Source organism: Nannobrachium achirus (genome assembly GCF_963921795.1).
Source record: "Nannobrachium achirus genome assembly, chromosome: 23".
Lineage (NCBI taxonomy): Eukaryota > Metazoa > Chordata > Actinopteri > Myctophiformes > Myctophidae > Nannobrachium > Nannobrachium achirus.
In genome coordinates this window covers 27,422,689-27,444,473 of record NC_137830.1, presented here as the reverse complement: position 1 = coordinate 27,444,473, position 21,785 = coordinate 27,422,689, and the positions used below count along the sequence as shown (strand labels likewise).

At 41.9% G+C, this 21,785-nt stretch overlaps 1 protein-coding gene across 6 annotated transcripts in view; it reads left to right on the top strand.

Annotated features, from left to right (window-relative positions):
- Window positions 1–216: 216 nt before the first annotated feature.
- The window catches only part of LOC308309173 (plexin-B2-like), a 253,749-nt gene continuing 232,180 nt past the window's right edge, over window positions 217–21,785 (top strand). For all 6 annotated transcript variants that reach the window (XM_080754656.1, XM_080754654.1, XM_080754655.1 and 3 more), the window contains exon 1: window positions 217–826. The gene's annotated coding sequence lies outside the window, so the exon portion shown is untranslated. The remainder of the gene's footprint in view (window positions 827–21,785) is intronic.

Sequence of the window (21,785 nt, the reverse complement as noted above, 5' to 3'; positions counted from 1 at the left end):
TTTTCCAATAGTTAACATTCATGGGGGGCCCGCGGTGAATCCTTGTACCCAGGGCCCAGAATTTGATGTGACGCCCCTGGGAGGAGGGAGAAAAAGGGGGAGGAGGAGGAGAGAATGCTTCCCACTCACACCACCACCATCCCTCCTCCTGCTCTGTGCTCAGTGCTCACTGCTCACTGTCTCCCTCCCTCTCCAGCTTCAGCCTCGGACTGTGTGTGTGTGTGCGCTGCTCTGTTCAACCGAGACCAGTGGACTGGAGTGGACGCGTTCACTTCTTCTCATTGGCGTTACAAGAGAAACACGCACGCACTGGCACACACACTCAAACACACAGCACCATACAAACTGTGTTGTAATAACACGTACATATAGACGACACACACACACACACACACGCACGCAGACGCAGTTTACGCACACACCTGAACTTGGCTCCATACTAATTGTTTTCCACACGGGGCGTGGAAAACACCGAAGAGAAGCAAGCACACACACACACACACACACACACACACACAGGGCTGCTCTGCTAGTTAGTTTGTTTGTTGTATGGAGAAAGAATATAATTGTATTTTTTAAAGTGGACTTCTTTTAACCGTCGCGCTCCAGCAGGATATTTCGGGACATATTTTGGGGGATATTGTTATCGGAACTGTTCTTCGAGCTTGCCCCGCCGGGTTTCGGTTCGCCTATGAGGATGTGATTTCGTAAGTTTTATTTTCTTCGGATTTATATTGTTTTTTGGGGGAATACACGTTACAACCGGGTTCAACAACGGTGTCACCACAGAGAACCGAGCCGGGGCTCCAGTGTCACTCCGCCAGAGGTAAGACAACAACAACCGTCCATCGTTCATTGAATTCCCCCCAAAATGTGACCTAATAGACTACAAGCTTTAATTAACAACAGACATACTTACAAGCCCCACAGCGCGTCGCATCATGACGAGGGCTTGTTGTAGGTTTGTTCTTTCGGAAAGTCGAGTCATTTCCCCCCAATCCACTTTTCCTAGTCCAGAGAGCTTACTATTATAACGCCCTGCCAGGAACTCTGCTCAGATACAGGACTTGGAATTCCGCTGCCCTGCGAGGGCTCGACTTCAGTACAAAAATAAACAAAACTACTTCGCTACTCACCTAAACAAAGTCGGTTTTGCGTTCTTGAAAGTCTATTCTCCCGGGTGGGAAGACTCTCAGCATCCCACATTCTCTGTAAAATACACTTTTTGGGCAGAGAATAAAATATGTCCGCCAGACGGAAATGATTGTTTACTCCACAGTATATTATTACCATTGACCATAATCTGTAGGGGGCACTGTGGAGTAAAGAAATGTATTTCTGTCTGGCGGACATATTTTATTCTCTGCCCAAAAAGTGTATTTTACAGAGAATGTGGGATGCTGAGAGTCTTCCCACCCGGGAGAATAGACTTTCAACAACGCAAAACTGCCTTTGTTTAGGTGAGTAGCGAAGTAGTATTGTTTATTTGTTTTACTAAGTCGAGCCCTCGCAGGGCAGTGGAATTCCTAGTCCTGTATATGAGCCGAGTTCCTGTCAGAGCATGATTAGAGAGAAGTCGCTAACGCTCTGGACCAGAGCTACTTTCCCCCCCGTCGCCGCATAGCCTATCTGCCACGACCGTGTCGTATTATTATTAGTGACAACGTTTATAGTTGAATTGAATATCGACCGGTTAATTCATGTTTTCGCTGGTGACACAAGCCTCCCACTGTGTGTCTGTGTGCGAGGATACTTTCCCATGCCGCTTATGAACAGGAAAGGCTTTAGTTGAGCTAGTTTAAGGAGGATAATCTGCAACAACAAAATATATATATAATCTGCTCCTGCCCCGGTAGATTTCACATCTTTTGGAGCAGGACTAGCTACGCAGTAAGCGGCTGAGTTGTTGCAGTTTCCCCCCCTATATGGAGGGTGACGCTGATCCGATTGAGCCAGTCACACGACTGCAACTATGTAGTTTAAAATACCCACACTGGATGGATACTTTGCTTTGAATCTGTTCTGTTTACTCTAAATATACTGGATACTTTGAATGCGTTCAGTGTAGCCTAAACTAACTAGTTAGGCTACTTTAGAGTACTGGAGCAATATTTTACTGTAGAATGTCCAGTATTCAACGCTGGATGCTTAATTCTGAACACAGTGTTGTCTACATACTACATGCTTGGTTTTGAATCCCCAGGCGTTCAGTTCGTCGTGGAAAACTTTGAAGAGGAAGACTATTATTTGGGGGGTGGGGGGGGGGGGGGGGGGGTGCTGCATTCTATGAACCCGATATAGTTATTCTGTACCCTGGGATGGGACCTAGCCTATCTGGGGGATTATCTACCATTACATGGGGAAAAGTTGTCCATTTGGTGTCTGTCTGTTTAGGCACTAGTAGGCTATACAGTTGGTCTTAATAATGCCGGTGTTCTAGTGTTTTAAATCCTCTCTCAGGTGAGTCTGGACTTAGTGTAAACGGTTCCTTATTTTGCTGGGGACCCCTTGGAACCTCCTCAACAACCCCTGGTGGTCCCCACCCAGACCCCAATCTGAAATAATACTGTACATTTGGCATTGGTTAAGGTAAAGGTATAGCAGCCATTACCATTTTTGGTTGTACTTGATGATATATGTAGCTAGACTAGCTACATGGCATGCAGGCTCTTCCAAACTCTTTGAGTTGGACCTCCTGTGGGCTGCTGTATTTGAAATGGAAGAGAATTAAACTAAACATTTGTTACCTTCACCAGAGCAACGGCAGTGAAAAGTTTAATTTGGACTCTCGTGAGTTACATTACACATAAACATCATGATGTACTGTGTGTGTGTGTGTGTGTGTGTGTGTGTGTGTGCGCGCACGCGCGTGTGCATGTGTCTGGGTGGGTGGGGGTCTCCTGAATACATTTTGGTTGCTTTGGAAAACTGGTCCGGTGCCGTTTTATCTATACGTTCTAGTCACAAAAGGTACAATTTAGTAAACACACCTAGCCAATAACTGCTTGCTAGCCTATACTTAAAGTTTACCACTCGTATCCTATGGGCTGAACTGTGAATTCATGTCACCTGTATTATTAGGCCAGCAGGTACAGTTACACTACAGAACGGGTTTGAGTGTAGGTCTGGAATGTAGAGCAGGTGAGTGGGTAATCTATACCAGTGGTACTCAAAGAGGGCTCCTTAAGGGGTTTCATGGGGGCCTGCAGCAAAATGTGTTAATATTTAATATAACATAAAAATCTGTAAAACCGCTTTGGGATATTAAAAAAAAAAAAAAATCTTAAAGAGAGAGAGAGAGAGAGAAAAAAAAAATACATTTGAAAACTTTTAACAACACAATACTTGTATGGGGCACAACATATTATGATGGGTCTGTGGCCAAATGCAATTAATTAATACATTTTTGGTGTGAAAAAGTCCTTCTGCTGTCAGTCGCATGATGGTCAGCTCTTACTCAAGTACATGTACTTGGCTGCGGACCCCCATCTGAAAGGATTTGGTGCCATGGGGGGACCTCATAGATTTGTCAATAACATCAAGATTTGTTTAAATTCTTAAAAAGAAGAAAACAAACAAACAAAAAAATAGATCATCTAACCCACAGTGCGTTGCATCAAGATACGTTGTTGTGAGCCTGCAGATTGTCTCTTCTCGAATAAAATAAAATGTGTTTTAAATTGTTCCTAATTTTGCTGGGGACCCTCTGGAACCCCCTCAAGGACACCTGGGGAATGGGATCCCGTACCACACTTTGAGAACCACTGATTTATGATATGCCAGCCAGGACACTGCAAGTTGGAGCACACCTTGTCAAGTGTGAAGGAAATTTGCTGATGTATTTTTGCAAACAAGTTTACGATTAAAAGATTGATAGATCTTTCCACTCGCCCTTTCCATATTCTAACTATTCCTAAATGGCAATGTTGCAATGTCCAAAAATGTAGCTTATTGTTGTGCGCACTGCACAGCAAACCATTTTGTACTGTTAGGCTACAGTATGTCAAGGAATACTGTATCAATCAGTAATTGTTGAGGCAAACAGAGTCGGAGGCACACACTTCACGTTCTAAGATTTTAAGATCTTAAGTTCTAAGAAGTTTAATACATGAGCTCATGGGGGAAGTACATTAAACATTCAGATTGGAGGAAAGCAGGGAGAAAGCACAGCTACAAAGAATTCAGTTGCTTACTGTCACGGGACCAAGCTGTACCCAAAACACTTCTGCATTCTCTTCCAAATCAATTTGAAAAACTTAGTTGATAACATTTTAAACAAAAAGCAAGGAAATAAATACAAATAATGTTTTTTTTTTCACTAGTTTGTTTTTCTTTTTTTAAGCCGCGTCACACAGCATTTCCTGCCGTATCGATATGGTAGCTGTATGATTATCAGCAAGGAGTACAAGATTATTGCCGTATCGATTAATTGAACACACCCCTACAAAGAACTGCATAACTAAATGGCTCTCATTGGGGGCTTGTATATCGCTTTTTTGTTTTACTATTATTGAAATAGGGTTTAAGTGGTTAATTCATAATGTATCTTTGTACGTTTGGGTCCCGGCGGGCAGACACCAAATGTGTCCTTTGGGTCTCTCTCAAGCTGAAAAAGGGTTGTGTGCTTTAAGTGGCGTGAAACCAGTATAGCGGGCCCATAAGTCCTGCTAACCTCTTCTGCCATGCGCTTGCTGTATCGCTGTTACACCCAAGTTACTAAAATTAGGCCCACACCTAGCCTTTATGTCCTGACACTAAAATAGGTGCTTTTGTCCTCATGAAAACCAAAGTCACTTAAACTTTTTTAACAAGTTAAACCCTAAATCATAATGTGTAACTTTGAACAAAGGATGAGAGAGGAGAAGATCACAGAGTTCTCCCTCTTCTTTCTGTCTCTCTCTCCCCCTCTCCCTCTACCTTGTTCTACATGTTGTAGTGATTTAAATGGGAAGAGAGCACAGACCCAGCGCCGCAGGGGTGAAAGGGCGCAAAGGGTCATTGCTAGAGAGAGTGTTCCCCCACCTACACACAGCACACACACGCGCGCGCGCGCATGCCTTTACACGTCCATGCACGCAATCTACATGCTACATGCCTGAGTATTCCTAATGACAATGCTTGTGTCTATGTGTGTGCGCACACACATGTTACCATTGTGACCTCTCATGCTTGGAGCAGGCCCCATGCTTTCTTCACTACTATGTTCTCTGTCATTGGTCTGCATTATATGACCCTTTGACCTTTACTCTCTCTCCTTCATTACTTGTTTCCTTCATTATGTCTGTCTGCCTCGCTCTATTCCCTTCTCTCCGTCTCCCTCTATCTTTCTATTCTAATCTCCCTCTCCCCATCTCTGTCTATCTCTCTATATACCCTGCTCTCTATCTCTCTATTAATCTCCCTATTCCAGTGGTTCTGGTCCGGGGACCCACAGGGGTCCTGGAGGGGGCTCCAGGGGGTCTCAAGCAAAACGAGTTAAAACACAGCATAACACCGCGCTACATGAACTCTCTCTCTCTCTCTCTCTCTCTCTCTCTCTCTCTCTCTCTCTCTCTCTCGCTCTCTCTCGTTGCACTTAAGTGTCATTCAACAACCATTAGAGTTGTAGGGTTAGGGTAAAAGTATGCTTATTTAGGATTTAAGGTGATCCATATATATATATAAATTAAATAAATGATCTTGCAAGAACAAAATGTGCGGCTGTGCACATGCATGCGCATTCACTGCCAATAGCCTTTTCTAAACAGAACCATCTGTTGCTGGGACACCCACCTAGACCAATTACAAGGCCAGGTGTCATTCCATCCCCGGACATGCCTTCCTTCAATTGGACAACGAAAGACTGAATAACACTCCAATCACAGCCTGAGTAAACATCATACCAGGAAACGACCCTCCTGGGTGGAACCGTGAAGTCTATAATGCCTATGTCTTTGTTATTGTATTCACCTTGGGGGGGGTGGGGGGGGGGGGGCTGTGTCTGTGTGTGTGTGTGTGTGTGTGTGTGTGTGTGTGTGTCTAGTTAAAAAAAAAAAAAAAATGTGGCGAAACTATTGTGCCGCAGCGCACGTTTCCGGTCGGACATATTTGACCGCCGGGCACACTTCTGGCTAGGAACTCTGTGTGCCACGTGATCAGTCCTAGCCAATTGGAGTGCTGCATTTGGTCTGTTGGTGACAAATACCGCTGGCTGCAGTTCTAAAATGTAATATAAGATACTTGTGAGGGCACCACGTCTCAGTGATGTCATTACGTGCGCATCCCGCATCAAAAACTCATTCAAGTCGCCCAGGGACTCATTCATGTCATGGTCCTGGGGTCCCGGGGATGCGCCTCCATTGGAGTCCATGTTAAAATAATGTACTTCTTCTACTTAAGTTGCTATATTAGTTTAGATAGTTTAATTCGTTTTTTAATGTATTGTGTAAGATAAACACTGTAAAGATTTATTATCAGTTAAACCTGGAACAGCTAAAAACTATTTTCACTAGTGGTTCTCAAAGTGGGGTCCTGGGTCCTTGAGGGAGTTCCAGGGGGTCCCCAGATAAATGATAGTTAGGAACCAAATAGAACTTTATGGGTCTGTAACTCGGTGAACAAATGGAACCAAATGGACCTGTTCCATTTGTACTCTAGTATTTTAACATTTAATATAAATTGGGGTCCCAGTGATATAAATATAATTAAATGGGTGTCTGTAGCCTAGTGTATTTAGAAATCCTAGTTCTAAGTTCAAACATTAGCCAATTGTAAAATAAATATAAGAAATGGGCAAAAATTTTGAAAATAGCCGATCTACAAGCTCACAGCGCTCAAAAACATTGTATTGAGGACTCATAAAACTTTTCTGGGACCCATTTGAATGACCACCTGTGGGTCCCGGGACCCATTACATTGAAAACCTAGTAACATCACTGCGTGTCCTTAAAGGGCCTACACCATGCTTTTAAAACTATATTTTTTGTATAAATATATGCTCAAAATTGAGTCTTAGACAGGTTTTAACCCTCAACAAACACTCTGACCATTCTTTTTGTTTGTTCTAGCTCTACTATAATGAGGCTCTCCAGCTGCAATACCAAAACGGCCTCTGTTTGCTCAGGGGCGCATCTAGTGGGGTTTTTCCACCCCTCCCCCCTCCCCTCCTCTTCACTCCTCCCCGGACCCCACGTTGACAACAAATAATGTTAATATTGGGCCAATACAAAAATAGGATAATGTTGCAGCTCTGATTATAGCCTACTGTAGGCCTATGTTGTATGTTATAGGCCTACTGTCAAATGACACAGGGCGACCGTTGCTAGACCAGACATTACAGAAAGTTAATCTACATTAGACAATCAACCCCACCTGCATTGTATTTATGTATAAAAAAAAAGTAAAAAAAAAAAGAAAATGTTTTGAAAAAAAATGTTTGAGAAAAAAAATAAAAGTTTTTTGAAAAAAAAAAAGTTTTTGAAAAAAAGGTTTTTGAAAAAAAAAGTTTTTTGAAAAAAAAGTAAAATTTTTTGAAAAAAAAAAAGTTTTGAAAAAAAAACTTTTTGAAAAAAAAAACTTCGAAAATTTTGACTTAGAAAAAAAAAACGGAATCCGTGTGACGTCACACGGATCAACTCTCGGAACAGCACTGTTCTGAGAACCCGTGGAAAGCTTTTCATCTCTGTCTTCCCAAAACCAGAGAAAGACACAATGTTCAGAAATAGGACTTTGTGAGGATAGAAGGTGCCAGTGGGACCCCAAAAAAAGGTTTTAAAATAGAAAAAGTGAAAATTCATGGTGTAGGTCCTTTAACACATGGGAAGCCAAGGTTTCTAACATTTCTAGCTGTTGCTGCTGCCGCCGTTCACTCACGTTTTATTTTGAAGAGCCTCGGAAGCTTTGTGCGTGTGCACGTGAGTGTCCACTGACGATTGAAATCCAAACCGCGGCCGACCATCGCGGTAAAGTGTCGCCGTGAAAACAATCAGATCTCTGCTTCCCTGGCGTTCTTTTCACCTCATTCATAGATAAAGCCCTTTTTATGTTTCAGCCTAGAATGGAAATCAATGCAACCAGCTCGCGCCATTTTCTCTCTCTCTCTGAGCTACGGGGTGACGTATGGACTAGGGTCGTTCACAGGGCACGCAGCATGCACGCAGAGCTGTACCAGTTAACCCCTTGTCTCCTTCAGGAACGAGACAACTCCTTTTGGCAGGGTGACCCCTAGTGGCCTTAACTCGCTACTGAACGAGTTTGGCACCCAAGTTGTTAAGCATAGTAGAATTTGGGAAATAGACATTGTGAGGATACTGTCTCTGGTCCTCACAAGACAAACAGTTTTTTTATGGTTAAAAGATTTTTGGAGTCAGTAGTGGGAGTCAAGCTAGGATTAGACATAAAGGCCTGATTTACACTGCAGCCAAATCCAGCCTGAATCAGATCTGTGTCACATCCAGAATCTTGCTGCTCTGATATCACGCTCTGGCTTCACTGTGATCAGAATCCCTTTTATGCCCATATATGGAGTTCCCTGATGTCATCAATATTAATGATGCCCTGTTAGAGAGATCCCTGTGATGCCAGGGGTAACAAATCCCTTTTATGCCCATATATGGAGATATGGAGATCCCTGTGATACATGGGGAACAAATCCCTTTTATGCCCATATATGGAGATCCCTGATGTCCACATCCCTACATCTGTGATGCCAGGGGACAAATCCCTTTTATGCCCATATATGGAGATCCCTGATGTCCACATCCCTACATCTGTGATGACAGGGGAACAAATCCCTTTTATTGCCATATATGGAGATCCCTGATGTCCACATCCCTACATCTGTGATGCCAGTGGAACAAATCCCTTTTATTGCCATATATGGAGATCCCTGATGTCCACATCACTGTCGCTTGTCGCCCTGAGGTGTCTTACTAGTTTGGTTGCACACTGGTGTCACGCCTTGACGCGCTGAGAGCTTTTAGAACGCTACTTTCGGCTTTAGTAAGGGCTAACCCCCCCGTCTTACTGTCTGAGCATCTGCATGCTTGTGTTTGTGTGTGGCCACATTGTATTGTTATTTATGTGTGTGTGTGTGTGTGTGTGTGTGTGTGGGGGTGGGGGTGGGGGGGGGGGGGCTGTGTGGCTGTGTTTGCATTGCACAGTTTCTGTACTTGCCTGCTTGGTGTGTGGGCTGAAATCACTGTTGTGCTGAATATAGTTTAGTTTACCAGACATTATTCAGCAACAGCAAGCGTCCTGTCTCTGAGCGACAATGTTTGAATGAGACCCACTGAAAGCATCAGTCGAGATGAATGAGTCACTCAAACGCATGCTGTTCTCAAAACTATTTGTAACCGTGACTTACAAGTAATATCGTCTCTTTAGGGTGGAAACCTCATTTATGTCCGAAACGTACTTTTCAGGATTCAAATTTAAAAATAGCAAAAGTAGCAGATCTACAAGCTCAAAAAGTGACTCGCACCGCGTTTCAAACCACGTTTCAAGCTTTCAGATCTGCAACCTTTTATTTGTGACAGAATGTGAACATGGGTGTTTGCCTTGAGATTATTTGCACATTGGTGTGCCTTGCCCTGTGGCACACAAGGTATGAAAACCACTGCTCAAGGTTTGCATGTTTAAACAGTCCTGATGGTCTGTATTACATTGAGCCCCCAAGTGGCACATAGCCTGAACTTGGATTGAAATGGAACCATACTTGGAAGTTGGAACGATAATATGAAAATAGTTCTTCAGTATTTGTTTGCTCTGGAACTGATTGAGTAGGAATTGTTTATTGTCCCAATAGTTTATGATGACTTTCTCAAACACTTTCATGTCATAGAACACCAAATTGATATGTATGTAATGGGTATATCTGGCCATGCCATGGACTCTCATCAGAAATTATTTTGTGGCAATGACACTTAAAAATAGCCGATCTACAAGTTCCCATTGCGTTGCATTGCTGTGACACGTGAGCTTGTAGATCGGCTATTTCTGAATATCCAAAGTATAAAATAAGGGTTAAAGTGGTTAAACTGTTGCTTAGTTTACTAGGGACCCCTCAAAACCCCTTAAAAGACCCCTGTGAGGCCCCAGACCCTACTTTGAGAACCTTTGTTCTAGAACCGGTGTATGTTTTGGGGGGGAAAACATTCAGACTGTGTGGACTATCTTGGGGAAAACAGTGAAAATAAACAGTAAATATCAGGGGCATTGTTTAGAAGTCAAACTTAGATTTTCCACATGTGGGAATTGTGACTTGGGTTACACTAAGGCTGAATTACAAACAGGCGAGGTACATTGATGATTCAATACACAAAACACACAAGAGGTACATTCAGTACACAAACACCACACAAGGGCAAAAGAAGAGCTTACAGTACATTTTGCTCTTTCCTCGTTCTTAACCTTTTTCCATGAGTCATCGATGTGATTTATCAGTTTCTTACATTTTCCAACTAATTTATTGTGGAAAAAACACCAACTCCCATTAATAATCTTAATTTAGATTCTGTCTCATTTATATTCAGGTTATTGTTTCACCCCGGCCTGGATCACAATGCTGATGAATCAGGGGCCTAAAGCCAGGCTTATACTCTGTGCGCCGGAGTCTTGCACCGAAAATAGCCGATCTACAAGCTCACAGCGCAACAAGCTGTGAGCTTATTTTCGGTGCACTACATGGCATGCAACCAGCCAGGCATAAATCTTAGCATTTGGTTAGACTGTTGTATTATAGTGGTGTTACTTACATGAGCACAATTGCGGTATTATTATAATTATTTTCAACCACAGAAAAGTACAAATTACATGTACCATGGCGTAAATGTCTAACCACTGGCTGTCATTGTATGTGTCTGCTGTGCGGCAAACCCCACCCATCCGACCAACACCTAATGTAGGCTATAAAACAAACCCATTGAAGCTACTTAGGTCTGGTGTCACTGTCTGTCTGGTGGAGATAGTTCAGGACAGGTTATATCTAGGCACTGCCGCATGCCGCTCTATTTGACCAGGTGTCAAAGTGTTGCCTTCATTATCCTGTTGTTGTTTGTTGTCACGGAGGCCTAATGGCCACGTCTGGTTGAGTGATTACACACAACGCTCCATTAGACATGTTTGGTTAGTTCTGGAAAATCTACTCCATCACTGTACTTAGAAGACCTTCTTGCCCGAAGGTATAGCATAGGTAGTCTGCTACCATTTTGATTTAATTTTAGTCATAGTCGTCTTTGGATTCTTGTCAACTAAACATACAGTTGATTTAGTCGACTAAAGTTAATTTTGGCAGGCCTTGATGTTGTCTCAATGCCTGATTTGTAGATCGCTATACCAAAAATAGCTGATCTACAATCTCACAACGCGTCGGGCTCACAAACGGGTATGCGGCACGTTGTGAGCTTGTATCGGCACATTTCCAGAGCTTGAAACCCAAGCGCAGCCAAGCATAAAATGACTTGTCTCAGTTCCACTGAATATCTTCTCCACTAGTCCCTCACACATATTTTAGTTTTTATTTGTTGACTAAATTGTCTATGTATTTCTGTCCATGAAAAAGGGTAGTTTTTAAACAGTTTTAGTCACCAAAATTAACACTGTGTCTGTTGCTACCCAGCTGATTTTACCATGTCAGAGTGTGCAGGCAGATTGAGTTAATCAACTCACTTTGAGAGTCTAAAAGTGAACTCTTACAGGTCTGTTTATTACATTCTGAGTTCAGAGTGCTAGGTCGGATGTTAAGTAATCTTTTATACTTTTACATTGTTATCCTATTAACTAATGTTACTTCTAGCTTATTCTGCCCGGTGTGTGCCGGTGTCTCGCAACAAAAATACCAGCTAATCTAGAAGTTCGCCATATGTCTCACCGAAAAGTGTGCATAGCTTGTAGATCTGCTATTATCGGCGCAAGACACTATACGGGCTTTACCTGTATCTTTGCTTTATCGTTATTGCAGTGCTGCTATGATGGGGGAAAATGAAGGTCTGTCTATGTATTCATTTCCAGTCAGGAATTTAGCAGTGTGTGGTTTGGGTGGGGTCAGGGGCAGGTGGGGCATCAGGTGGGCGTAGAGAGAGAGGACACAGATTTTGCCCATTGGGACAATGAGGTGCACCTGGTCTATTATGTACCCACATGCCATGCAACAATTATACTGTAAAATACTGAGTGTTCATTTAACTCTGAGAGTGTACAAAATGGAGTGTATACGCAGCACCATAGGCGCCTTCATCGGGACAGTTAGTTTAGCCCTTAGCACACTGAGACTGCACCCAGTTTCAACAGAACAAAACAGAACAGAAGTTAAAAACTTTTTTCCCTCTACACCTCTACAAGCTCAAACTGAACGTTTACCTATATTTCTCCAGAATGGTCACCTATTATATGACAGACATATATCCCAGAATAGGGATGCTATAGGGTTCATGTTAGGGTTCTGTTATTTAAACGGATGCTAGGTTCATTGTTTACCTGATATCCTATACTGTAGTTTTAATGTACAGATTGTTATTTTGATAGTATATTGTTTATATAGATGGATGGCGGATGCAAGGTTCTTGGTTTACCTGGGATTTTAGTTTCTTGAGGCACTGCTCTGTCTCTCTGCATTCTACTGTATGCATGTGATTACCTTGCTTATTGTAAGTCTCTGGGTAATAGCGTCAGCTAAATGCCTAAATTGATGAAACACAGGACAATTTGGTGGCTATTTTTGTGATTTCTGTCGGGATTGCAAATCGGGACAATCCCTGACGAGCCGAGACTATACTTATATACTGTAGGTCACTTTCTTTGTACTTAATTTTTTACTCTCTTCTTTATGTCCTTACATTACAAACCTGAGGAGAAAATAAATGCCCCACATCTACCCAGATCAACCTGTCTTTTTCCTATTTTATGGAGCAATTTGCAAGACGCCACGCTTTACAGCAGGACGGCACGCTTTACAGCACTTCCCAAGAGTACAATGTCTGCCGTCTGCCAAAGCAGCAAGCTTCATTTATTTCACCCCAGATGCCCTTCAGTTCATCAGTGTGACACACACACACACACACACACACACACACACACACACACACACACACACACACACACACACACACACACACACACACACACACACAAACGTTTGATGGATATTGTGCTAAAGAACGATGAGTGGGAAATATAAGGAGCCATTTAGCTGTCTCGGTAAATAGCTTCCTCTCTCTCCTTACTTTTCCCCTGTGTGTATGTGGGTGTGTGGGTGTGTACGTATTACTATACTTGTTGTGAGTGCCAAATGTCCCCACAAGTATAGTGGAGTTTGAGAAATTGACATTGTGGGGATAATTCCTCTGGTCCTTAAAAAATAAATGGTTGTTTTATGGTTAAACATTAGGTTAGGTTTAGATTTAGGGGGGTTGGAGTTATACGTGATCTACAAGCTCTCAACGCATCGCAGCGTGACATGAGCTTGTGGATGATATCGTAACAAGTCAGGGTTTCCGGCACCGTTATATTGACCAGGTGGACCGTGCGCCCGGCCTGAAATCCTCACCGACCGGCCAAGCGTCAGGGAACATTTTTGCAAAATTCCTCCCAAACGTGCAGGCACGCGACACAGCCCTGGAATGTGTCAGGAATGTCATCTTGGAGAGTCAACCGTTAGAAAATGTTGATCCTACATGCATTAACATTGGTTACGGGCAATAGCGCAAGAGCATTGGTGGAAAAAGTACTCAAATGTTTTAGTTTAGTAAAAGTATCAATACTATCAATGTAGAAGTACTCTGTTACAAGTAAAAGTCAAGATATTATATTTTCATGGAGCCTAGGTATAAATAGGGCAAAAGTGGATTAATGTATGTTTTTTTTGTTTTATAATATACACTGTAATCATTTATATCTGCTAAGTAACTAGTAACTAAAGTTTTCAAGAATTTGTAGTGGAGTAAATGTACAATATTTGGATCCGAGATGTAGTGGAGTAGAAGTAAAAGTACTGAAAACTGGAAATACTCAAGTAAAGTACAAATACCTCAAACTAAATTAAAGTAAATCTACTTAGTTACTTTACACCACTGTTTTTATGTGCTGTAGGTTTCTATTTGTATGGCATAAGTGCTGGTTGATTAACCTGATTGTTAAAAAAAATTATACTGTCCTGTGAAAAACGTATTTATGATAGCATGTAGTAGCCTACCACCTACCTGGGCCTGGCCAAGCCTTTTTCCTGCAGGAAACCCTGCAGTGTGTGTGTGTGTGTGTGTGTGTGTGTGTGTGTGTGTGTGTGTGTGTGTGTGTGTGTGTGTGTGTGTGTGTGTGTGTGTGTGTGTGTGTGTGTGTGTGTGTGTGTGTGTGTGTGTGTGTGTGTGTGTGTGTGTGTGTGTGTGTGTGTGTGTGTGTGTGTGTGTGTGTGTGTGTGTGTGTGTGTGTGTGTGTGTGTGTGTGTGTGTGTGTGTGTGTGTGTGTGTGTGTGTTAATTCAGGACAGTGTCAGTCACTGAGACAGATGATGTGCTGCTGTCCAAATAGACAGAATAATTATTCAACAAATGAGAGGCAGCCGCCTGCCTGGTAAAGAATGGAGGGCATTACATAGGAAAAAAAGCAGGTGTCATCACATGTTATCACAGACAAATGTGTCCGTGGCAAGACTGATTTCATTTTTAAATGCCCTTATTTTGTTCATGTAATGTACTATGATGAAAGCACTGACTGTACTGATAAGATCCAAATTATTGAAATCCCAGACACAGACTTTAACTATACTGCATTGATGCATGTATACTACCACTATACAGGGAATATACTTGGACCATTCTGCAATGTTGCATGTATACTATACAGTCTATATATAGAGAATAGACTTGGACAATGCTGCATTGTGTGAATAGACTTGGACCATGCTGCATTGATGCCTGTATACACAGCCGGTATATAGAGAATAGACTTGGACCATGTTGCATAGATGCCTATATACTGTATACAGCCAGTACAGTGGCTGACTTGTCAGTCTCCAGGTTGTCTTCTGAATAGGTAGGACACTGATTTAATTAATTAGAAATATAATTCAAAATGTGTAGCACATCCGCACAGACAGACACTGTGGCACATCAGGAGTGAGTCCACTAATATAAAAGGAGGATAAGTACAATTGCCTTCGCCTTAATGGTTCCACTCTTTGTTCCTCTGATTTCATGCAGCTCCCATATGGTTCAGAACATAATAATCTACGTATGCTGCTGTCCTCACTCCATTTGGGTATTCTTTGTCACGTACAGTAAATTTAGCACATACGTGAAAGTTGTGCCCTCTGCATTTACTCATCCTAATTATTAGGATATAAGTTGGGACTGAGCTTGACATGGGTGGAAGAGAAATGTCATCAACAACAACAAAAATACTGTGTCTTCATATTACGTGCCAGTGGTCACCCAGATATTTTACAGATTTGAAACGAAGGCTTTTTCCACCACGATACAACCAACCAGCGTCCAACATAAGAATTTGATTTGCCAATGAGGTGATACAAGTATTCGCCACTCGCAGGATAGACCTTAGCTCAGTGGTGGAGAAATATCTTTCTTCAGGCCCTGCATCCCGGCCAAGTGCCAGGGAAAGCACAGAGGGGAACATTTTACAGTACACCGGCACCTTATGATCGAGTTCAAAAGAGAGAGAAAATCTGTCAACCGCTTGAGAGATTAATTGGACTGGGTGTGTTATATTTTGCAAGGTTGCCAGTAGCAAACGGGATGTCTACCACGGAGCACCATCGCATTGGTACACAGCATGAGGGAGTCTAATCTTAACTCCTGTTGAAGCCAATTTATGATTGGATCGCCAAGTATCGAACGTCATTTACGTCACACTATATACGTGTCTCTCAAAGTGCTACGCTTTGAGCATTCATACTGTCAACCCTCAACCTTATCTTCATATAATTGGTCCTCACTAATGCTCATTACTATGATAATGCTCATTTCTTTTAAAGATATTTGGCTTTTTCTTCCTTTAATAGATAGTATACAGTAGTCTGACAGGAAATGGAGAGAGAGAGCGATGGGGAGTGACACGCAGCAAAGGTCGTCGGGATCGGGCGTTGAACCCGCGACACGCTGTCAGGCCTTGGTGCCTTGACTGCCATACCAGCCGTCCGGGCCAAGATGGCACCATTTATGTCTTATGCCAGAGGACAGTTCAGAAACCTGCCTATAACACAGACTTGGCATTTATAATCACAGCAGACTGGTGCATTTCTAAGGTGCTGTATGTATATGCATGCATGGGTCCATTGTTCAGACTTATCGCAGGGTAACTGGTTTAATGCACTGAGAGATTAAGGGTTCCAAGATTTTGATTAAACTTGAATGCAACATTTTCCTTGCGTCCTTGATGGTCTCTGTGTAAACTCCATGACCCTCTAAGAACACCAATCAGGGTTATAAAAGTTTGAATTGGGTAATTCCAGGACATAAATTAGACCTAAGCACAGGTGTTACGTCTTCAGAATTATTCCCATGAAGGTCTTTTCAAGATGAATAGGCCATTCAGAAGCAACAATCGTCTGTGATATGGGGCACTTGTTTAAATATTATAGTAGATCCTTTATCACACTGTAAAATCCTCCGTGTTGTTAGTTACAAGTAACTCAGAGAGGGTTTGAATGTAACCAAATGGATTTGGTCACATTTGCACACTAGAGTTAAATTATGTCTCAGGATTTGTCAGTGCAGGTACTCAGGCAGTTCAGGGAGAGACGGAGCACTTTATTTTGGTTTGGCTGATTCCAGGTTAGAACGGTCCACTTGGTTTTGTCATTTAAATCGAGGTTCATTCAGGGGCGAACACTTAGGGCGGCCTTTGGAACGTTCTCCATGTGATGCCTTGATCCATGTCTTTGTGTGTGTGTGTGTGTGTGTGTGCGCACGTGTGTCTGTTCGTTTGTCCATTAGCATTGAAACTTGTGTGTCTGTGCATGTGTAATCTTTGTTTGAGCTTTTGCTTCCACCGTCCAAAGGTTGTGTTTGCTGTGGAAACACTGTGTGTGTGTGTGTGTGTGTGTGTGTGTGTGTGTGTGTGTGTGTGTGTGTGTGTGTGTGTGTGTGTGTGTGTGTGTGTGTGTGTGTGTGTGTGTGTGTGTGTGTGTGTGTGTGTGTGTGTGTGTGTGTGTGTGTGTGTGTGTGTGTGTGTGTGTGTGTGAGAGAGAGAGAGACTTGTCCTTGGCCACTCTGTCTGTGTGTGTGTGCGCGCGCGCTCAGTAGCAGATAAGTTAACCCTCCACCTGCACTCTTTGTACCTTTCACTTTCTCTTGTTATTTTGTCTCCGCCAGGCCGGATGACAGACAGCCGTCCGTGTGTCCATTCTGTCTGAACCGCCACCCCAAATGTTCCACATCAGCCTTATGGTGGAGCTATAATAACAGCACTTCACGTTTGGATGTATAACTTATGAACCATGGCTTTTACAAAAATGCGTTCCCCCTGGATTCCTTGGCCTAGGCTACATTTTCATCTTCCAAAACTCTCGCAAATCAGTTATCTCTGGTGTCATCATGCAATCAAGATATATTAGATTTTTCATATTCCATTCTAATTGGATATGACTGTCTTCCAGGTTTTGCAGGTCATGGATTGGCGACACAGCCTTGACAAATAACTTTTCTTGGAAGAGAGAACTTTTCTAGTTCCCCTCTGAATTCTTCCTCTTCATTTTTATAGCAGTTTTTTTGTAATGTTTTTCCACTGACTTCATTCCTTAGCTTCCTTTCATATTTTCCGCTAACTTAATTCCTTAACTTCCTCTTTCGTTTTTGAATGAGTTCCTTCCATTTCAGTATCATTACTCTGTGTTGTTCATCTCTTTTCCTTTCCTTTTTCGACTGTTCCCACATTTCTCTCTCCCTCCCTTCCTCCCCCATGCATATTTGTTCCCCTTCCTCAGAGTTATTTTCTTTTGGTGAATCAAGTCACCTTATTATCCTCCATTGTGTTCATATAGTTGTGTCTGTGTGAGTGAGTGTCTGAAACATTCCCTCGCATTTATCAAGAACCCGGTGACCGTTCGTCTTCAAAGTTGACGTCTGTATCTCGGAGGATCTGAGGAAGTGATGTGCCAAGTGAGAATTCAGTTGGACCAGTGCTTGTCCAGAAAAGGAAATCTACAGATCTCTCTATCTGTCTGTCTGTGTCCCATTTAATGCCTATATCTGGAGATCCATGATGTCAACGGGGGCCATAGTCATCGTATAAAATTATACGTAAGCCATATACACTTCAGAAATGGCGAACATGGCCAATCCACGGGCTTGTAAATGGGCTTTTTCTACAATCTTTTAACATGTATTTGTGACATTCTTTACACTAACGTGCCCAAAATAGGGACCAATGCATGTGATTTGTGCATTGGTCTCATGACCAGGTGTGTCTTTCCCAGCATACGTCTGTTTTGGGAAAGCAAACAGTTTCAGTCATATTTCTGCCCGACATCAACAATATAGTGGGTGAAAAGTAAAAAGGACACCGCTATGATCAACCCCTTTGCAAGGGTGTAGAAGTTCTGTGCAAGATTGTCAGATTTTTACTTTAGTTTAGTTTTATTTGTCAACAGATTCAGCCTTGCTTTATTTTTTTAAAGGGATTTCTGCAATGTTGAGTCTTGACTCATCTTGAGCTTCCAGAAGTTTCCAGATGCTGGAAATGCCGACGTTCTATTTTTGGTTTGACCGTATCCACACACCAGCGTTGGTTTGCTACTGTTTTTTAGACGGAATGTTTTCCAGGAAATGTTACTGTGATGAGAGACGTTGAGAGATCGATATTTATACGTCCATCAGCGAGCATGGGTCCAAATTTGACTGCTGTCGTTCTCTCTCTCTCTCTCTCTCTCTCTCTCTCTCTCTCTCTCTCTCTCTCTCTCTCTCTCTCTCTATCTCTCTTTCTCCTCCTCTCTATCCCTCCCTCTCTTTAGTCGGTTGCCATGACATTGTATTGCCCAGACTGTATATTATGGGGTTCTTTGTTGGACTTGGGTCCCAGACAGACAGACAGACAGACAGACAGACAGACAGACAGCGGGAGAGAGAGCTTCACATACTGTAGCAGACAAGTTAACTAAGCATAAACGATAATATGACCTGACAGGAATGTGGAAAAATACAGGTGTGATTTCCATTCTGTTTTTGTTCTGCTCTCTCTTGCTCTGTCCCTCTCTCTCGCCTGCACAAGAGAGGTGTGTGCGCACGCGTGCACGGGGGTTCTTTTTGATCTTTTTCTGTTCCTCTCGTCTCATCTCTCTAAATGTGTATACTATACACGTATCATTGTCTTAAGGACCCTGTGAAGGCGAGATGCCTGATTCATCTCTCCATCCTCCTGTTCTCCATCGCAGTTTCAGGCAACTTTCAGCCCCTTTCACATTGTTCCTCTTTATTTTTCTCTCTTTCCTCTCTATCCTCTTGCTCTCTCTGTCTCTCTGTCTGAGCTGAGTTTTCTTATTTGTCTACTGATTGTATGTTTCACTTCTCCTTGGTTTCCCCCCCTGGTCTCTTATTGCAGTATAAAAATACATTCTATTCCACCCCATAGTTCCCACCAACAACAGTTCTGAGCGCTGACTTGTGATTCATCCAGGGTCCGGTTCCACTTTCAGTTGTTTGAGAATGCGCGCTGGCTTCATACATACTTATTTTACCAGGACAGGGTAAGGATATATTTTCATACTGCTGTTATTTAGAATGTATTTTTACTTATGGGAGAGAAACAAAAACTATGGTAGTCCAGGATTTCACGGTATTGAAAACGTTTCAATACTTTCTTTCTTTACAGAACTGTGTGTGTGTGTAACTAACACAATCACACACACTCTAAAAACAAAAACTAGGCTCTACTCAATTTTATTGGTGAAACATTTTTACACTCAAAAATATTGAGTAAATATTACTGTTATGAAATCAGGTAGATGATACTCAATTAATTTGAGTAAAAGTAACCAAAACTTTTACGTACTTATTAACAACTAAAATTGAGTACAATGACCTAAAGAAATTGAGTAGATATAATTAAATTATTCAGTCAATGCCACAAAAGACTACAAGTAAATACATTGAAATATTAAGTAGATCTAATTGAATATTAGAGTATGATTTAACAAAACAAATATGTCACATTTACTCTATTCATTTACTTTTATTGATTTAATTCATATAGTACCATTTACCCCTTTCATTTACTTTACCTTTTACTCCAGGAGTACATGATGTCAAATGAATACACATGAAATAATTATGCAGATAATTATGTTTTTAATCAACTAATTTTGACCAGTGTAACACCACATCAAGTATGAACATTCAACATACTTTAGTATGTAAATGACATGCAACAATGCCTACAAAAACAATATGTTTAAAGATAATGATCAGGAAAGGGGTATCCCTGACACTTTTAAAATGTTCTGTTTACTAAAGAGCAGTGTGTGTTCACAATACTGTATATAAGTACCTCTAATTGAACTGTGCATACTGTAAGTAAGCAGTCTGTCAAACATTATGCACCATAAGAACAATGAGCCCATCAAATGAACAGTAAGTCATAACCACAAAATACATTAAAGAAGACAGTCAGAGGCCATTTGGCACGAAAGAAAATCACAACTTGGAATATGAAATAATAAATAAGCATTTACAGTAGCTCAACATTTAAACATATTGACTATGCACACGTGTAATGTCTCTATGCTAAACTGACCTGTTTGCATTATGACTCGAATGCACCAGAAACAAACACTTTACATTAACTAATTACTATCAGCAACAAATACCATTGCAAAAATGCTGTTTTGACAATAAATCCACTTTCAGTACCCACTTTCTGAGAGCATCTTGCTGAACAGTAGTCGGCAAGCAGACATTTTTTCAGTCTCTGAACTTTGGCTGAAAGGTGTCCAGGATCCAACTCAACTAGTACTTTTTGAAACATCTCAAGACCATATCTGAGGTTCTTGGGGTATCTCAGATTAAAGGCATAGAACAGTCCCAACAGATAGCAGCAGACCCCCAAGATTGTTGAGGGCAGTGATGCCCTTAATCACAATACCTACATCAGTAGGTTCATTCATTGAGTCCTCTTGGTTCTGCAGCAGGTAGATCTTCATCTTCATCATCACCTCCTCTGTCAACTTCTCTTCTACAGGTGCACCAGCAGCTTCCTTCCTGCACACATTGTGAAGATAATTGTTTAGAGCTCACTTTCAGGCTAAATGTTACAAGACACACAGACACACATTGAGCAATCCTAGCTGTCTCCACACATGCAGCCCTGGGCATAATCTTGAATCAGTTGGACCAGATATGCAACGGATGCAACAGCCATTCAGCCAATGTCACAACCTCATTCTCTGGACATCACTATGCTGTTCCTTTGCATGTGATGGTCTCATCCACGATGACATTAAAACGTCAAAACATTTATTTTACTAACTTGAAAGTCCTTGATCTTGACACTATCTTCTTCCAGATGGTCGATGAGACATCGGATGATGACCTCTCGTGTTCGTTGATTGGGGATTCCTCTCTGCAGAATAGAAAAATAATTATTTGAACAATAAAGAAAAAGTATGACTGCACTTTCATAACTAACATAAACTTTGGCAATACAATTGTTTCCACAACCCAGTTTTAGCAACGGAAGCTGGGAGACTGTCCTTAGTAGCTATTAAGACATACATTTAGAAATGAATAATCAGGAGAGAGAGTTGCAGGGGATAAAGATGAGTTTAGCATAAATTAATATAGTAATTATTGTCATTAGCCAGGTGAA